Source organism: Anomaloglossus baeobatrachus, chromosome 3 (genome assembly GCF_048569485.1).
Source record: "Anomaloglossus baeobatrachus isolate aAnoBae1 chromosome 3, aAnoBae1.hap1, whole genome shotgun sequence".
NCBI lineage: Eukaryota > Metazoa > Chordata > Amphibia > Anura > Aromobatidae > Anomaloglossus > Anomaloglossus baeobatrachus.
The window spans coordinates 691,068,831-691,089,567 of record NC_134355.1 but is presented as its reverse complement, the minus strand read 5'-3'; the positions used below and the strand labels follow the sequence as shown (position 1 = coordinate 691,089,567).

Here is a 20,737-nt window from a genome sequence, read left to right as displayed (position 1 = left end):
CCGACACATCTGCAGGTTTTTCTCACTATATGACATGAAATCAGAATAAATCTTTCCCGTTTTAGGTCGTTTAGGAACTGAAATAATTTCTATTTGCCAAATTCAAGAATGAGAGAAAGAGGGAATGTGATACACCGGCCCCCCCTGATGTCATTACACCTATCAGAGGTCCACAGCTGCAGAGCAAGTGCGGAACAGGGAGCCAGTGCCCATCCAGTCCTCAATGGTGTTTAACCTGCATCCGAGGAAATAGTAATGGCCCCATCACTCACAGGCCTGGTCGTTGTGCCCCTGCATACAATTACACCATATACATGACACACACAGCCTCCTACGCACGGCAGGAGCCCCCGCACGGCAGGAGCCCCCACACAGCCTCCTACGCACGGCAGGAGCCCCCACACAGCCTCCTACGCACGGCAGGAGCCCCCACACAGCCTCCTACGCACGGCAGGAGCCCCCACACAGCCTCCTACGCACGGCAGGAGCCCCCACACAGCCTCCTACGCACGGCAGGAGCCCCCACACAGCCTCCTACGCACGGCAGGAGCCCCCACACAGCCTCCTACGCACGGCAGGAGCCCCCACACAGCCTCCTACGCACGGCAGTAGCACCCACACAGCCTCCTACGCACAGCAGGAGCCCCCACACAGCCTCCTACACATGGCAGGAGCCCCCACACAGCCTCCTACGAACAGCAGGAGCCCCCACACAGCCTCCTACGAACAGCAGGAGCCCCCACACAGCCTCCTACACACAGCAGGAGCCCCCACACAGCCTCCTACACACAGCAGGAGCCCCCACACAGCCTCCTACACACAGCAGGAGCCCCAACACAGCCTCCTACACACAGCAGGAGCCCCCACACAGCCTCCTACACACAGCAGGTGCCCCCACACAGCCTCCTACACACAGCAGGTGCCCCCACACAGCCTCCTACACACGGCAGGAGCCCCCACACAGCCTCCTACGCACGGCAGGAGCCCCCACACAGCCTCCTACGCACAGCAGGAGCCCCCACACAGCCTCCTACGCACAGCAGGAGCCCCCACACAGCCTCCTACGCACAGCAGGAGCCCCCACACAGCCTCCTACGCACAGCAGGAGCCCCCACACAGCCTCCGATGCACAGCAGGAGCCCCCACACAGCCTCTTATACACAGCAGGAGCCCCCACACAGCCTCCTATGCACAGCAGGAGCCCCCACACAGCCTCTTATACACAGCAGGAGCCCCCACACAGCCTCCTATGCACAGCAGGAGCCCCCACACAGCCTCTTATACACAGCAGGAGCACCCACACAGCCTCCTACACACAGCAGGTGCCCCCACACAGCCTCCTACACACAGCAGGAGCCCCCACACAGCCTCCTACACACAGCAGGAGCCCCCACACAGCCTCTTATACACAGCAGGAGCCCCCACACAGCCTCCTATGCACAGCAGGAGCCCCCACACAGCCTCTTATACACAGCAGGAGCACCCACACAGCCTCCTACACACAGCAGGTGCCCCCACACAGCCTCCTACACACAGCAGGAGCCCCCACACAGCCTCCTACGCACGGCAGGAGCCCCCACACAGCCTCCTACGCACAGCAGGAGCCCCCACACAGCCTCCTACGCACAGCAGGAGCCCCCACACAGCCTCCTACGCACAGCAGGAGCCCCCACACAGCCTCCTACGCACAGCAGGAGCCCCCACACAGCCTCCGATGCACAGCAGGAGCCCCCACACAGCCTCCGATGCACAGCAGGAGCCCCCACACAGCCTCTTATACACAGCAGGAGCCCCCACACAGCAGGTGCCCCCACACAGCCTCCTACACACAGCAGGAGCCCCCACACAGCCTCTTATACACAGCAGGAGCCCCCACACAGCCTCCTATGCACAGCAGGAGCCCCCACACAGCCTCCTACGCACGGCAGGAGCCCCCACACAGCCTCCTACACACGGCAGGAGCCCCCACACAGCCTCCTACGCACGGCAGGAGCCCCCACACAGCCTCCTACGCACAGCAGGAGCCCCCACACAGCCTCCTACGCACAGCAGGAGCCCCCACACAGCCTCCTACGCACAGCAGGAGCCCCCACACAGCCTCCTACGCACAGCAGGAGCCCCCACACAGCCTCCTACGCACAGCAGGAGCCCCCACACAGCCTCCTACGCACAGCAGGAGCCCCCACACAGCCTCCTACGCACAGCAGGAGCCCCCACACAGCCTCCTACGCACAGCAGGAGCCCCCACACAGCCTCCTACGCACAGCAGGAGCCCCCACACAGCCTCCTACGCACAGCAGGAGCCCCCACACAGCCTCCGATGCACAGCAGGAGCCCCCACACAGCCTCCGATGCACAGCAGGAGCCCCCACACAGCCTCCTACACACAGCAGGAGCCCCCACACAGCCTCCTACACACAGCAGGAGCCCCCACACAGCCTCCTACGCACGGCAGGAGCCCCCACACAGCCTCCTACGCACAGCAGGAGCCCCCACACAGCCTCCTACGCACAGCAGGAGCCCCCACACAGCCTCCTACGCACAGCAGGAGCCCCCACACAGCCTCCTACGCACAGCAGGAGCCCCCACACCGCCTCCTACGCACAGCAGGAGCCCCCACACCGCCTCCTACGCACAGCAGGAGCCCCCACACCGCCTCCTACGCACAGCAGGAGCCCCCACACAGCCTCCTACGCACAGCAGGAGCCCCCACACAGCCTCCGATGCACAGCAGGAGCCCCCACACAGCCTCCGATGCACAGCAGGAGCCCCCACACAGCCTCTTATACACAGCAGGAGCCCCCACACAGCAGGTGCCCCCACACAGCCTCCTACACACAGCAGGAGCCCCCACACAGCCTCTTATACACAGCAGGAGCCCCCACACAGCCTCCTATGCACAGCAGGAGCCCCCACACAGCCTCTTATACACAGCAGGAGCCCCCACACAGCCTCTTATACACAGCAGGAGCCCACACAGCCTCCTACACACAGCAGGAGCCCCCACACAGCCTCCTACGCACGGCAGGAGCCCCCACACAGCCTCCTACGCACGGCAAAAGCCCCCACACAGCCTCCTACACACAGCAGGTGCCCCCACACAGCCTCCTACACACAGCAGGTGCCCCCACACAGCCTCCTACACACAGCAGGAGCCCCCACACAGCCTCTTATACACAGCAGGAGCCCCCACACAGCCTCTTATACACAGCAGGAGCCCCCACACAGCCTCCTACACACAGCAGGTGCCCCCACACAGCCTCCTACACACAGCAGGAGCCCCCACACAGCCTCCTACACACAGCAGGAGCCCCCACACAGCCTCCTATGCACAGCAGGAGCCCCCACACAGCCTCTTATACACAGCAGGAGCCCCCACACAGCCTCCTATGCACAGCAGGAGCCCCCACACAGCCTCCTACACACAGCAGGTGCCCCCACACAGCCTCCTACACACAGCAGGTGCCCCCACACAGCCTCCTACGCACGGCAGGAGCCCCCACACAGCCTGCTACGCACGGCAGGAGCCCCCACACAGCCTCCTACGCACGGCAGGTGCCCCCACACAGCCTCTTATACACAGCAGGAGCCCCCACACAGCCTCCTATGCACAGCAGGAGCCCCCACAGAGCCTCCTACACACAGCAGGTGCCCCCACACAGCCTCCTACGCACAGCAGGAGCCCCCACACAGCCTCCTACGCATGGCAGGAGCCCCCACACAGCCTCCTACGCATGGCAGGAGCCCCCACACAGCCTCCTACGCACGGCAGGAGCTCCCACACAGCCTCCTACGCACGGCAGGAGCCCCCACACAGCCTCCTACACACAGCAGGTGCCCCCACACAGCCTCCTACACACAGCAGGAGCCCCCACACAGCCTCCTACACACAGCAGGAGCCCCCACACAGCCTCCTACGCACAGCAGGAGCCCCCACACAGCCTCCTACGCACAGCAGGAGCCCCCACACAGCCTCTTATGCACAGCAGGAGCCCCCACACAGCCTCTTATACACAGCAGGAGCCCCCACACAGCCTCCTACACACAGCAGGTGCCCCCACACAGCCTCCTACACACAGCAGGAGCCCCCACACAGCCTCCTACGCACGGCAGGAGCCCCCACACAGTCTCCTACGCACGGCAGGAGCCCCCACACAGCCTCCTACGCACGGCAGGAGCCCCCACACAGCCTCCTACACACAGCAGGTGCCCCCACACAGCCTCCTACACACAGCAGGTGCCCCCACACAGCCTCCTACACACAGCAGAAGCCCCCACACAGCCTCCTACACACAGCAGGAGCCCCCACACAGCCTCTTATACACAGCAGGAGCCCCCACACAGCCTCCTACACACAGCAGGTGCCCCCACACAGCCTCCTACACACAGCAGGTGCCCCCACACAGCCTCCTACGCACGGCAGGAGCCCCCACACAGCCTCCTACGCACGGCAGGAGCCCCCACACAGCCTCCTACGCACGGCAGGAGCCCCCACACAGCCTCCTACACACAGCAGGTGCCCCCACACAGCCTCCTACACACAGGAGCCCCCACACAGCCTCCTACACACAGCAGGAGCCCCCACACAGCCTCCTACACACAGCAGGAGCCCCCACACAGCCTCCTACACACAGCAGGAGCCCCCACACAGCCTCCTACACACAGCAGGAGCCCCCACACAGCCTCCTACACACAGCAGGAGCCCCCACACAGCCTCCTACACACAGCAGGAGCCCCCACACAGCCTCCTACACACAGCAGGAGCCCCCACACAGCCTCCTACACACAGCAGGAGCCCCCACACAGCCTGAGCCTATATACAGCAGTTGCCCCACTAATCATATATGGAAATACAAAAAAAAAAAATTTACACTCACCTAATCCCAATTCCCAATACCGAAGCCTCTGTCTCCTCTTCTATGGTGCCGCGGTGCATGACGCGTCCGACGTCATCCACACTTGCCGGCATTCAGGTCCTGAGCAGGGCAGATCAAAGTATTGTAGTGCACCTGCGCAGGACCGGTATGTGTGTGTATGATGTAGCCGCGTCATGTACACAGACTTCAGAAGAAGGACGAAGATGGTCGAAAGAGGAGGCGCCGGACAATGGAGACACCTCCGTGACCCAATTCCACCGCACCGCGCCCGTTAGGTATTATAAAAGTGTTTTTATGTTCTCACAGCGGCCTGGGCTCTTTATTTGTCCATCAGTGCAGACCTCGTATGTGCACGCACCGTTTCATAGACTCCAGCGAGTCCCAGCACAACCATGCTCCGGTGTGCGGTACTCGGAACAAGCATTTTGACGTTCGGACGGGATCGACTTGTTTACTGAGTATAGTGGAAGTCAATAGACAGATATATAATAGATAGATATATAGACAGACAGATAATAGTGATAAATAGATAATAGACAGATATGTGATAGATAATACAGACAGATATAGATAGATCACTGCACTGACCCCTTCTCCTGTGTTCTGCGCTGATCTTCGGCCTCGTCCTCCTCACGGATTTATACCAGCTGTCTGATAAATTAGATGGCTAGTTAGTGATATTAATGATTTGGATAGAAAATAGACAGATAATTAGATAATAGTTAATATAGACAGATCGATAGATGATAGATGGATACGTGATAGATGATACAGATACATAGATGATAGATAGTAAAAAGATGGATATACAGTGCTATGCAGAAGTTTGAGCACCACTGGTCAAAATTACTGTTATTGTGAACAGTTAATCAAGTTGAAAATGAAATGATCTCTAAAAGGCATAAAGTTAAAGATGACATTTCCTGTATATTTTAGGTAAGAACAAAAAAAAAAAAATATTTTCATCTTTAACATTTTAAAAACTACAAAAATGAAAATGGGCCAATGCAAAAGTTTGAACACCCTTAGAGATTTGTGTGCTCAGACCTTAATTAGCCTGTTAGGTTTGTGGCTTGTTAATTATCATAGTTAGGAAAGGGCAGGTGATGCAAATTTCACAGCTTTATAAAAAACCCAGCTTCCTTTAACCTTGTGCAAATAAAACAACAGCCATGGGTTTATCAAAGCAGCTGCCTAGCACTCTGAAAATCAAAATGGTGAAGGCCCACAAAGCAGAAGAAAGCTAGAAGAAAATAGCAAAGCGTTTTCAAGTTGCCCTTTCCGCAGTTCGAAAAGTAATTCAGAAATGGCACTTACAGAAACAGTGGAGGTCAGGATAAGGTCTGGAAAACCAAGCAAAATGTCTGTGAGAGCTGCTCGTAGGATTGCTAGAGAGGCAAATCAGAACCTTCACTTCACTGCAAAAGTCCTTCAGGAAGATGTAGCCGACTCTGGAATTGTGGTTCAGTTCAGAGACACCTACAGAAAAATGGCCTTCATGGAAGATTTAGCCGACTCTGGAGTTGGGACATTGTTCTACTGTTCAGAGACAACTACAGAAAAATGGCCTTCATGGAAGAGTCATATGAAGAAAACCTCTCCTGCGTCCTCACCATAAAATGTAGCATCAGAACATCTAAACAAGACGGATGTATTTTGGAAACAAGTCGTGTTAACTGATGAGGTTAAAATAGAACTCCTTGGCCACAATGATCAAACCAAATGTTTGGGAAAACAAGGAGACAAAATGTCATGACAAGAACATCTCACCAACCATTAAGCATGGGGGTGGATTAATCATGCTTTGGGTTGTTTTCTATCCAATGGCACTGAGAACATTTCACGAGTAGAGGGAAGAATGGATTCAATTAAAGGTTAACAAATTCTTTAAGCAAACATAACACCATCTGTAAAAAAGCTGAAGTTGAAAAAAGGATGACTTCTACAAATGGATAAGGATCCTAAACACAATTCAACATCCACATTAGCCTATGTCAAAAGGTACAAGCTGAAGGTTTTACAGTGGCCCTCACAGTCCCCTGATCTGAACATCATTGAAAATCTGTGGCTAGACCTCAAAAAAGCAGTGCATGCAAGACGAGCCAGGAATCTTACAGAACAAGAAAACTTTTCCAAGGAAGAAAGCATGGAAATCCCTCAAACAAGAATTGAAAGACTCTTTGCTGGCTACAAAAAACATTTACAAGCTTTGATACTTGCCAAAGGGGGTGCTGCAGGGTCCTAACCCTGCAGGGTACACAATATTTTGCATTGGCCAACTTTATTTTTTGTTGTGAATTTAAAAATGTATGTAAAAAAAAAAATAATATATATATATATATATATATATATAGATGTTGTTGTGTGTAGTTACCAAGTGTTTGTGTAGGGCGCTGTACATGTTCTGGGTGTTGTCTGGGTGTGATGGGGGGTGAGAGCAGTGTTGTTTGTGTGTTGCGTTGTTTGTGGAGCGCTGTGTGTGTAGCGTTGTGTGTGTGTGTTGCGCGGTTTGTGTGTGTGTGGTGTGTTTTGGGGGGAGGTATGTTTTGTGCAATGTGTGTGTTGTGCGGTATGTGCGTATATTTGTGTGTGCAGCGTTGTCTGTGTGTGGGTGTCTGTGTAGGGCAGTTGTTTGTGGTTCCCAGTGTGTGTGTGTGGTGTGTTGTGCAGTGCGCGCGCGCGTGTGTGTGTGTGTGTTGGGGGGAGGTGTACACTTCCCATCGTGCTCCATCCCCCATGCAGCGCACTCCCCATCGTGCTCCATCCCCCATGCAGCGCACTCCCTATCGTGCTCCATCCCCTATGCTGCGCACCCCCCATCGTGATCCATCTCCCATCCTGCGCACTCCCAAACGTGCTCCATCCGCCATGCTGCGCACTCCGAAACGTGCTCCATCCTCCATGCTGCGCACTCCCAAACGTGCTCCATCCGCCATGCTGCGCACTCCCCATCGTGCTCCATCTCCCATGCTGCGCACTCCCCATCGTGCTCCATCCCCCATGCTGCGCACTCCCAAACGTGCTCCATCCGCCATGCTGCGCACTCCCCATCGTGCTCCATCTCCCATGCTGCGCACTCCCAAACGTGCTCCATCCGCCATGCTGTGCACTCCCAAACGTGCTCCATCCCCTATGCTGCGCACCCTCCATCGTGCTCCATCTCCCATCCTGCGCACTCCCAAACGTGCTCCATCCGCCATGCTGCGCACTCCCAAACGTGCTTCATCCGCCATACTCCGCACTCCCCATCGTGCTCCATCTCCCATGCAGCGCACTCCCCATCGTGCTCCATCCCCTATGCTGCGCACCCCCCATCGTGCTCCATCTCCCATGCTGCGCACTCCCAAACGTGCTCCATCCGCCATGCTGCGCACTCCCAAACGTGGTCCATCCGCCATGCTGCGCACTCCCAAACGTGCTCCATCCGCCATACTCCGCACTCCCCATCGTGCTGAATCCCCCATGCTGCGCACTCCCAAACGTGCTCCATCCGCCATGCTGCGCACTCCCAAACGTGCTCCATCCGCCATGCTGCGCACTCCCAAACGTGCTCCATCCGCCATGCTGCGCACTCCCAAACGTGCTCCATCCGCCATGCTGCGCACTCCCAAACGTGCTCCATCCGCCATGCTGCGCACTCCCAAACGTGCTCCATCCGCCATGCTGCGCACTTCCAAACGTGCTCCATCCGCCATGCTGCGCACTCCCAAACGTGCTCCATCCGCCATGCTGCGCCAGTATCAGCCTCTCTACCCGCAGCATCAGCCTCTCTGCCCGCAGCATCAGCCTCTCTGTCCCCAGCATCAGCCTCTCTGTCCCCAGCATCAGCCTCTCTGTCCCCAGCATCAGCCTCTCTGTCCCCAGCATCAGCCTCTCTGTCCCCAGCATCAGCCTCTCTGTCCCCAGCATCAGCCTCTCTGTCCCCAGCATCAGCCTCTCTGTCCCCAGCATCAGCCTCTCTGTCCCCAGCATCAGCCTCTCTGTCCCCAGCATCAGCCTCTCTGTCCCCAGCATCAGCCTCTCTGTCCCCAGCATCAGCCTCTCTTCTCCCAGCATCAGCCTCTCTCATCCCAGCATCAGCCTCTCTGTCCCCAGCATCAGCCTCTCTGTCCCCAGCATCAGCCTCTCTGTCCCCAGCATCAGCCTCTCTGTCCCCAGCATCAGCCTCTCTGTCCCCAGCATCAGCCTCTCTGTCCCCAGCATCAGCCTCTCTGTCCCCAGCATCAGCCTCTCTGTCCCCAGCATCAGCCTCTCCTCTCTGTCCCCAGCATCAGCCTCTCTCCTCCCAGCCTTCCCCAGCATCAGCCTCTCTCCTCCCAGCCTCCCCCAGCATCAGCCTCCCCCAGCATCAGCCTCTCTTCTTCCAGCCTCCCCCAGCATCAGCCTCCCTCTCCCAGCCTTCCCCAGGATCAGCCTCTCTCCTCCCAGCCTCCGTCCTCCCAGCCTTCCCCAGCATCAGCTTTCCCCTCCCAGCCTCCCTCAGCATCAGCCTTCCCCAGCATCAGCCTCTCTCCTCCCAGCCTCAGCCTCTCTCCTTCCAGCCTCCCCCAGCATCAGCCTCTCTCCTTCCAGCCTCCCTCAGCATCAGCCTCCCCTTCCCAGCCTTCCCCAGGATCAGCTTCTCTCCTCCCAGCCTCCTTCCTCCCAGCCTCCTCCTCCCAGCCTCCTTCAGCATCAGCCTTCCCCTCCCAGTCTCCCCCAGCATCAGCCTCCCCCTCCTAGCCTTCCCCAAGATCAGCCTCTCTGCTCCCAGCCTCCTCCAGCACGCCGTGCTCCTCTGCCGACACTCACACACACGATCGCATACACTTGATCCCGACACTCACACACACCCGATCCCGACACTCACACACACCCGATCCCGACACTCACACACACCCGATCGCATACACTCACACACACAGACACTGACGATATCGCACATACGCGCTCACAGTCACAACATCCGGAGATACCACATGCTTCTGGCCATGTGATCCTCCGTCAGGTCCTGGAAGGTCACAACAGCACAGTATCGAGGCCGAGAAGAAAGTGATATCGCCGGATGCTGTGAGTGTGTGGATGCGATGTGATGTGTGTGTGATGTGTGTGTGAGGTGTGTGTGAGGTGTGTGTGAGGTGTGTGTGTGAGAGTGAGTGTGATCTGATGTGTGTGTATGTGTGTGTGTGTGCTGTTATGTGTGTGCGTGTGGATCTTCCGCCGCTGCAGGACCTTGATGCGCTTGTAACCATGCCAACGTATCCCGTCCCCCGCTCGCACGGGAGCCCACACCACTCCCGTGTGAGCGGGGGATGGGGGACGGGGGGGGTGGGGGGGGGGAGTACAGTACTCACCTCCGTGACAGCCGTGTCAGTTCGGGGAATGCGCGGGGGGGGAGAGGGGGGGGGGGCGTGGCGTGGCCGAATTGCCAATGCCTGCAGGGTGCCGGGGCGAGAGGCCAATCTGTGGGGGGGGCGGAGCCTGGGCGAGCGGCTGGCCAATCCGTGTGGGGGCGCAGCCTGGGCGAGCGGCCAATCCGTGTGGGGGGCGGGGCCATGGCGAGCCCAGCGGCCAATCAGCTTTGTGTCACCGTAAGGACACAATTTTGGAGCATGACAGACAGACAGACAGACAGACAGACAGAATAAGGCAATTATATATATACTAGAAGGTGGCCCGATTCTACGCATCGGGTATTCTAGAATTTACGTATTGTGTAGTTCATGTATGATTTTTGTTATATATATAGATGTTGTTGTGTGTAGTTACCAAGTGTTTGTGTAGGGCGCTGTACATGTTCTGAGTGTCGCGGGGGGTGAGAGCGGTGTTGTATGTGTGTTGCGTGTGTTGCGTTGTTTGTGGAGCGCTGTGTGTCTGTAGCGTTGTGTGTGTGTGTGTGTTGTGCGGTTTGTGTGGGTGTGGTGTGTTTTGGGGGGAGGTATGTTTTGAGCAATGTGTGTGTTGTGCAGTATGTGCGTATATTTGTGTGTGCAGCGTTGTCTGTGTGTGTGGGTGTCTGTGTAGGGCGTTGTTTGTGATTCCTAGTGTGTGTGTGTTGTGCAGTGCGCGTGTGTGTGTGTGTTGGGGGGAGGTGTGCACCTCCCATCGTGCTCCATCCCCCATGCTGCGCACCCCCCATCGTGCTGCATCCCCCATGCTGCGCACTCCCAAACGTGCTCCATCCGCCATGCTGCGCACTCCCAAACGTGGTCCATCCGCCATGCTGCGCACTCCCAAACGTGCTCCATCCGCCATACTGCGCACTCCCCATCGTGCTGCATCCCCCATGCTGCGCACTCCCAAACGTGCTCCATCCGCCATGCTGCGCACTCCCCATCGTGCTCTATCCGCCATGCTGCACACTCCCAAACGTGCTCCATCCGCCATGCTGCGCACTCCCAAACGTGCTCCATCCGCCATGCTGCGCACCCCCTATCATGCTCCATCCGCTATGCTGCGCACTCCCAAACGTGCTCCACCCGCCATGCTGCGCACTCCCAAACGTGCTCCATCCGCCATGCTGCGCACTCCCAAACGTGCTCCATCCGCCATGCTGCGCACTCCCAAACGTGGTCCATCCGCCATGCTGCGCACTCCCAAACGTGCTCCATCCGCCATGCTGCGCACTCCCAAACGTACTCCATCCGCCATACTGCGCACTCCCCATCGTGCACCATCCGGCATGCTGCGCACTCCCAAACGTGCTCCATCCGCCATGCTGCGCACTCCCAAACGTGCTCCATCCGCCATGCTGCGCACTTCCAAACGTGCTCCATCCGCCATGCTGCGCACTCCCAAACGTGCTCCATCCGCCATGCTGCGCGCTCCCAAACGTGGTCCATCCGCCATGCTGCGCACTCCGAAACGTGCTCCATCCGCCATGCTGTGCACTCCGAAACGTGCTCCATCCGCCATACTGCGCACTCCCAAACGTGCTCCATCCGCCATACTGCGCACTCCCCATCGTGCTCCATCCGCCATGCTGCGCACTCCCAAACGTGCTCCATCCGCCATGCTGCGCACCCCTTATCATGCTCCATCCGCCATGCTGCGCACTCCCAAACGTGCTCCACCCGCCATGCTGCGCACTCCCAAACGTGCTCCATCCGCCATGCTGCGCACTCCCAAACGTGCTCCATCCGCCATGCTGCGCACTCCCAAACGTGGTCCATCCGCCATGCTGCGCACTCCCAAACGTGCTCCATCCGCCATGCTGCGCACTCCCAAACGTGCTCCATCCGCCATACTGCGCACTCCCCATCGTGCACCATCCGGCATGCTGCGCACTCCCAAACGTGCTCCATCCGCCATGCTGCGCACTCCCAAACGTGCTCCATCCACCATGCTGCGCACTTCCAAACGTGCTCCATCCGCCATGCTGCGCACTCCCAAACGTGCTCCATCCGCCATGCTGCGCGCTCCCAAACGTGGTCCATCCGCCATGCTGCGCACTCCCAAACGTGCTCCATCCGCCATGCTGCGCACTCCGAAACGTGCTCCATCCGCTATACTGCGCACTCCCAAACGTGCTCCATCCGCCATACTGCGCACTCCCCATCGTGCACCATCCGGCATGCTGCGCACTCCCAAACGTGCTCCATCCGTCATGCTGCGCACTCCCAAACGTGCTCCATCCGTCATGCTGCGCACTCCCAAACGTGCTCCATCCGCCATGCTGCGCACTCCCAAACGTGCTCCATCCGCCATGCTGCGCACCCCCCATCATGCTCCATCCGCTTAGGAGTGCGCAGCATGCCGGATGGTGCACGATGGGGAGTGCGCAGTATGGCGGATGGAGCACGTTTGGGAGTGCGCAGCATGGCGGATGGAGCACGTTTGGGAGTGCGCAGCATGGCGGATGGACCACGTTTGGGAGTGCGCAGCATGGCGGATGGACCACGTTTGGGAGTGCGCAGCATGGCGGATGGACCACGTTTGGGAGTGCGCAGCATGGGGGATGCAGCACGATGGGGAGTGCGCAGCATGACGGATGGAGCACGTTTGGGAGTGCGCAGCATGGGGGATGCAGCACGATGGGGAGTGCGCAGTATGGCGGATGGAGCACGTTTGCTCAGCCTCTCTCCTTCCAGCCTCCCTCAGCATCAGCCCCCCCCTCCCAGCCTTCCCCAAGATCAGCCTCTCTGCTCCCAGCCTCCTCCAGCACGCCGTGCTCCTCTGCCGACACTCACCCACACCCGATCGCATCCACTCACCCACACAACCGATCGCATCCACTCACCCACACAACCGATCGCATCCACTCACACACACAACCGATCGCATCCACTCACACACACAACCGATCGCATACACTCACACACACAACCGATCGCATACACTCACACACACAGACACTGACGATATTGCACATACGCGCTGATACTCACAACATCCGGGGATATCACATGCTTCTGGCCATGTGATCCTCCGTCAGGTCCTGGAAGCTCACAGCACAATATCGCCGCCGAGAAGCAAGCGATATCCCAGGATGTTGTGAGTATGTGGATGTGATGTGATGTGTGTATGTGAGTGAGTGTGATCTGATTTGTGTGTGTATGTGTGTGTGTGTGTGTGTGCTGTTATGTTATGTATGTTCTGCAGCTGCAGGACCTTGATGTGTGGATGCGATGTGATGTGTGTGTGAGGTGTGTGTGAGGGTGAGTGTGATCTGATGTGTGTATGTGTGTGTGTGTGCTGTTATGTGTGTGCTGTTATGTGTCTGTATTTTCCGCCGCTGCAGGACCTTGATGTGTGGATGCGATGTGATGTGTGTGTGAGGTGTGTGTGAGAGTGATCTGATGTGTGTGTGTGTGCTGTTATGTGTGTGCTGTTATGTGTGTGTATGTTCTGCAGCTGCAGGACCTTGATGTGTGGATGCGATGTGATGTGTGTGTGAGGTGTGTATGAGAGTGAGTGTGAGCCGGTGTACACTGGTAACTATGATACACATCGGGTAACTAAGGGACCTTAGTTACCCGATGTGTATTATGGTTACCAGCTTTCACGGCCTCCGTTAAGATCCCAGCATCGCAAGGTTATGTCTGGCGCTGCCGGGATCCTGACGGAGCCGGTGTAGAAGCAAGCGATATCCCAGCATGTTGTGATGTGTGAGGTGTGTGTGAGAGTGAGTGTGAGAGTGAGTGTGATCTGATGTGTGTGTGTGTACTCACCTGGGAATCGGAGCCCCGTGTCAGTTGGGCCACAGCGAGCGTGCATTGCGTGAGGGGGCGGGGCCTGCAGAGAGCCGGGGCGAGAGGCCAATCCGTGTGGGGGGGCGGGGCCATGGCGAGCCCAGCGGCCAATCAGCTTTGTGTCACCGTAAGGACACAATTTCGGAGCATGACAGACAGACAGACAGATAGACAGACAGACAGACAGACAGACAGACAGACAGACAGAATAAGGCAATTATATATATAGATATATATATATAATATTTTTTTTTTTGTCTAAAATGCAGAGGATATGTGTTATCCTTAACTTTATGGCTTTTACAGATAATTTCATCTTCAACATGCTTAATTGTTCAGAACATCAGTAAACTTGACCAGGGGTGCTCAAACTTTTGCATGCCACTGTATAAAAGATAATAATATATATTTATTCATTGATACGGCGCTATTAATTCCATTAATTCCACAACGCTTTACATACATTGGCAACACTGTCCCCATTGGGGCTCACAATTTAGAGTCCCTATCAGTATGTCTTTGTAGTGTGGGACGAAACCAGAGAACCTGAAAAAAAACCCACACAAAGACGGGGAGAACATACAAACTCCTTGCAGATGTTGTCCTTGGTGGGATATGAACCAAGGACCCCGCTAACCAACGAGCCACCATGCTGCCCCATAAATATAGATAGATATAAATAGAGAATAGATAATAGATAGTGATGAGCGGACTCTCAGATACCCAGGAGGCCGGTCCATATATATGGGTTTAACATAAAAAAAACAGATTCAATCCCGGAATTGATCCTGGATATCTGGCCGGACGGCGGTCTCTATACAAGTCTATGAGGACCAGAGTCCTGTGCTTTAAAATGGTGGTAGAAGGGATAGTGGGATTGGAGCAGGCCCATTATACCTCATTAACCTCATCCAAATTCGATGCTTCTCCGCCCACTGCCAGTCCCCAGGTCTCGTTTTTTTTGCCTGTCGTCCTGATGAAGGGAGCTGAGACTCCTGAAACGCGTTGACCTGTGCATGAAAATAAAGAAACATTAATTCTATCTTCAAACCGATCTGGTCATTGGCACGGTGTTGAAAATCAGTTTTCTACTATTTTCTGTTATCTGCCAATCCTGGGGACTGCAGCCTTTGGCCTGGAGTGTACATTCTTATATAGGGGTTGTGACTGGCACAACTTCTATAGGCGAGTTTGATTTTAATTTTTAACCCCGTTCCTATCGGGGTAAGACCCTATTGTGCTTTTTTTCCCCCCACAGTTTTCTCTATTTCTGATTGGTTGCAGTCAGACGCACCCCCAGCCTGTGTAACAGTGTGTCTGACTGCAACCAGAGGCGCTGTGTTTGCGTCTCTAGTGCTGTAAAAAAAAAAAAACAACTAAAAATAAATAAAAAAAAATTGGTTTAGCATCCCCCCCCCGTATTATGAAACCAAGTACAGATAAAACATACAGCTACAGGCTGCAGCCCCCAGCCGTACCCTTACCTTGGCTGTTTATCAAAAAATAAGAAGAACCGCATGAAGCTTTTTTAAAATTATATACTTTTAAAATATTTGCGTGCAGCCCCCCACCCTGATACCCGGCCATGATAAAGCTCGCAGCTGGTATTCTCAGGCTAGGGAAACTCATGGTTATTGGGCCCCCTCGGCCTAAATATAGCCTGTAGCCACCTGGAATTGCTGCATCCATTAGATGCGCCAGTCCTGGCACTTTTCCCATCTCATCCCGATTGCCCTGGTGTGGTGATAATCGATGTAATAAGGGGTTAACGGCAGCCCAGAGCTGCCACTAAGCCCTGGATTAGTAATGGGGAGGTGTTTATGAGACCCCTCATTAATAATATGTAGGTGAAAAGAAATAAACACAAACACCAAAAACAAAAAAGCACCCCTTTATTAACCCCCAAAACACCCAGGACTGACATAATCCACACAAGGTTCCACGACGATTGCATCTCTGCTACATCAGAAATCACAGCGTGTGGCCATTGAACATGGCTTCAGGCTGGAGTCACACTTGCCTATGACTCGCGTGAGTGCAATGTGAGAAAATATCGCATTGGCCTCAAACCAAAGTTAATCAATGATCTGTGATTTTTTCTCAGCTCCAATCGGATTGAGGAAAAAAATAAAAAAATAAAAAAAAGATATCAGAATGCTGCAATTGCATTTTTTGGATTATAAGACACACTTTTCCTCACAAAAATTTGGGAGGAAAATGAGTAGTGCGTCTTAAAATCCGAATATAGCTTTACCTGGGGGTCTGTACGGCGATCGGGCGGCCGGGTGCCTGTGGCTGCGTGCAAGCGGCCGGGTACCTGTGCTTGCGTGCGGGTGGCAGCCGGGTACCTGTGCGGGCGGCAGTCTGGTACCTGTGCGGGCGGCAGTCGGGTGCCTGTGCCTCCGTGTGGGCGGCAGCCGGGTGCCTGTGCCTCCGTGTGGGCGGCAGCCGGGTGCCTGTGCGGGCGGCAGTCAGGTGCCTGTGCCTACATGCGGGCGGCAGCCGGGTGCCTTCGTGCAGGCGGCAGCCGGGTGCCTTCGTGCAGGCGGCAGCCGGGTGCCTTCGTGCAGGCGGCAGCCGGGTGCCTTCGTGCAGGCGGCAGCCGGGTGCCCTCGTGCAGGCGGCAGCCGGGTGCCCTCGTGCAGGCGGCAGCCGGGTGCCCTCGTGCAGGCGGCAGCCGGGTGCCCTCGTGCAGGCGGCAGCCGGGTGCCTTCGTGCAGGCGGCAGGGACACTCACCGTACCGGCCTGCTGCACCACTCACCCGCCGCCACCATGGACCCCGCGGCACCTGCCGCCACCACAGACCCCGCGGTACCTGCCGCCACCACAGACCCCACGGCACCTACCGCCACCACGGACCCCACAGCAGCTGCCGCCACCACGGACCCCGCGGCACATGCCGCCACCACGGACCCCGCGGCACATGCCACCAACGACGCCGCCACCACTGACCCGCCGCACCTGCCAGCACAACCTCTGCCTCCCGTGACCCCGCTTTACCACCACTGCTGCCCCCCTCAGGTAAGACAACACCGGAGTATAAGACTGACCCCATTTTTATTTTTTTACCATTTTTTATGTCTAAATTTGGGGTGCGTCTTATAATCCAGTGCGTCTTATAAAGTGAAAAATACAGTATGTCATACGGACCATCCTAGCGACATCCGTTTTTATGGATACAATTCTATCATGTAGCAGAAAACACTATAAATGGTCCTGTAAATGACAAAGCTGCTGATGAGAAAAAAAACAGATTGGACACGGACAGCACTAAGATGACAAGTCACAAAAAATCTTCCTACTCTCCGGCATGAGAATCGGAGCGATTTTTCATACGCAAGTGTGACGCCAGCCTCAGGAGGCAGAGAATGACTGAGCTGTGATGACACCACTCAGGTTACAGCTCCCACGATCCTCCACCGGTGATTGCAGGTAACCTCATTGAGATGCTCCATAACTTCTTCAGCTAAAAGTCTAACCCAGAAAGAGTGAGATAAGCTGCAAAAAGACCTCATCAAAATATTCCACACCATGGCCAAATTGTCCAACCTTACACAAGTTAACTATAGTAGGCCAAAAGAAGAGCAGATCAATGGTTGGACAGAAAATGTAAAGCCGTATAAAAGACCGCGATAACAGCCTCAAACACAGAGACCCCAACCACCCGGGCCTGAGGGAAGCCTATGACACCATACAAAGGCAGCACAAAACCATCCTCAGGAGGAAGAAGCAGAGCTACATCTCTACCAAACTTAGCCAACTCCAAGACGCCCTCCAAGACAACTCCTTCTGGGAACTATGGAACCACATGGACACAAAGAGCAAGAAAACCAACAACATCCATATCCAAAACAGCAATATCTGGCTCCAGTACTTCAGAGACCTCTACAAAGACATCCCAAAAGAAGGACTAAGCCAAGAGCAGGAAAACATAACATCAAAACTAAAGGCAATGGAAGAGAAAATCAAAAACTTCCAAAACCCTCTGGATACACCAACTACATTAGATGACGTTGCAGAGAATCTCTTCCATAAAGTGTAAAAAAAAAAGCCAGGGGTTCGGATGGAATCCCCCCAGAGATGCTGAAATAAAGCCCACCGGAAATACAAGCTGGAATGGTTAAATTGTTTAATATTGTGCTGAGTGCCGGCTACTTCCCTCGTACCTGGAATCGTGGCCTCATCACACCCATCCACAAGAGTGGGGACAGGTATGACCCTGCCAACTACAGAGGCAGAGGTGTCAGCAGGAACCTGGGAAAACTGTTCAACAGCATCCTAAACAAGAGGATCCTCAGTGTCTTCACCGAGCACAATGTCCTCAGCAAGAGTAATCGAGATGGTTTGGGGTGAGCTGGACCGCAGAGTGAAGGCAAAAGGGCCAACAAGTGCTAAGCATCTCTGGGAACTCCTTCAAGACTGTTGGAAGACCATTTCCGGTAACTACCTCTTGAAGATCATCAAGAGAATGCCAAGAGTGTGCAAAACAGTAATAAAAGCAAAAGGCAGCTACTCTGAAGAACCTAGAATATAAGACATATTTTCAGTTGTTTTACACTTTAAGTATTTCATTCCACATGTTTTCATTCATGGTTTTGATGTCTTCAATGTGAATCTGCAATTTTTAGAGTCATGAAAATAAAGAAAACTCTTTGAATGAGAAGGTGTGTCCAAACATTTAGTCTGTACTGTACGTGAAGTTATTCACCTGTTTTGTGGACTTTAAAATGGCTTTTGACTCAGTGTGGCACCCGGGCTTGTTCTTGAAATTTCTGGAGCGTGGAATAGTAGGAAAGTCCTACGATGTCATCAAAAGCTCCTGAACCGAGAACCTCTGCAATGTGATATGAAACACAACACGTGACGTTTCAGCGATCTCGCTACGTGTGACGAGGGCTTTACACTCCATGACGCCCAGGTGAAATTCTTGCTCTATGCAGATGACTTCCTGCTGCTGCCACCAACTGAGAAAGGTCTCCAAGACCACCTAGAAATCTTGGAGAAATTCAGCTCTACGTGTGCACTACAGATCAACCTAAAGAAAACCAACACCATGGTGTTCCAGAAGAGAAAAAGAAGGTTCAACCAGCATCCTTCATTGTCCTAAACGGCTGCACTCTTACAGGAACAGACAAATACACCTACCTGGGCATGGAAATTCACCAGTCAGGGAGCTTCAAACAAGCCATAGAGACCCTGAAAAACAAGGCCTCCAAGACCTTCTATGCCATCCGAAGGAAATTGTATCATCTGAAGCCATCGGTGAGGGTCTGGCTAAAAAGCTTCAATTCCATCATCACCCCAATCCTCCTGTACGGCAGCGAAGTCTGGGGCCCTCACACTTACCCAAATTGGTCAAGGTGGGATTCCAGCCCAACAGAAATATTCCACCTGGAATTCTGTAAGCCCCTTCTCCAGGTCCATCGAAGCACCTCCAACCGTGCCTGTCGAGCCGAGCTGGGCAGATTCCCTCTACACCTAGCAGCTCTGAAGAGGTCACTATCATTTCAGGCTCACCTACAGAGTAGCAATCCAAGCTCCCATCACCACAAAGCTCTGATATATATACGTGGGCCAGATGAACCAGGACCCCTGGCACAGCTCTCCCAAACCCAACTGGACAAAATGACCAATCACAGCAGCCTGACAAGAACCAGAATCAGGAAGATGGTAGACGAGGGCCAGGAGAGGTATGTCAGTGACTGGAGGACCGACATCAACACCTCACAGAAACTGACCACGTACCAGAGACTACAGAGAGACTACAGACTGGCCCCATATCTGGAGAAACTCCCGGACCCCAGAGACCGCAGGACCCTGAGCCGATATAGACTCAGTGCCCACAGTCTAGCCATCGAATCCGGCCGACACAAGCAGAGCTACACGCCCAGGGAGGACAGACTGTGCCAACACTGTGACCTGGAGGCCCTGGAGGATGAAACCCACCTCCTGCTACACTGCACCAAGTACTCAGCAGTGAGGGACACTCACTTCAGGAGACTCTCCCATCTCTTCCCGGATTTCAGCTCCATGAAGGAGGAAGAGAAAATATATATCCTGCTGGAGGAAATATGATAAGCCATGGACTTCTACAGCCCCCACCCCAGATGTACCCCCATCCATCCTTCCTACAATCCCCTCCCTCTATATGCCCCAATCATTCCTTCCTACAGCCCCCACCCCGGATGTACCCCCATCCTTCCTTCCTACAGTCCCCACGCTCTATGTGCCCCCATTCATCCATCCTACAGTCCCCACCCCGGATGTGCTCCATCCATCCATTATTCCTACAATCCCCTCCCTCTATATGCCCCAATCATTCCTTCCTACAGTCCCCCACCCCGGATGTGCCCCCATCCATCCATCCTACAGTCCCCCACCCTCTATGTGCCCCCATCCAGCCTTCCTACAGTCCCCACCCCAGATGTACCCCCATCCATCCTTCCTACAATCCCCTCCCTCTATATGCCCCAATCATTCCTTCCTACAGCCCCCCACCCCGGATGTACCCCCATCCTTCCTTCCTACAGTCCCCACGCTCTATGTGCCCCCATTCATCCATCCTACAGTCCCCACCCCGGATGTGCTCCATCCATCCATTATTCCTACAATCCCCTCCCTCTATATGCCCCAATCATTCCTTCCTACAGTCCCCACCCCGGATGTGCCCCCATCCATCCATCCTACAG

General features: G+C 55.1%; 1 protein-coding gene across 3 annotated transcripts in view; it reads right to left on the bottom strand.

The window, feature by feature from the left end:
- The window catches only part of LOC142295782 (uncharacterized), a 44,797-nt gene extending 24,657 nt beyond the window's left edge, over positions 1 to 20,140 (bottom strand). The window contains exons 1-4 of one of the 3 annotated variants that reach the window (XM_075338871.1): positions 19,395 to 20,140; positions 18,757 to 18,882; positions 14,945 to 15,057; positions 5,466 to 5,528 (exon numbers count right to left, since the gene is read on the bottom strand). The gene's annotated coding sequence lies outside the window, so the exon portion shown is untranslated. The other 2 variants (XM_075338873.1, XM_075338872.1) reach the window with 2 other exon arrangements.
- Between the last annotated feature and the right edge of the window lie 597 nt (positions 20,141 to 20,737).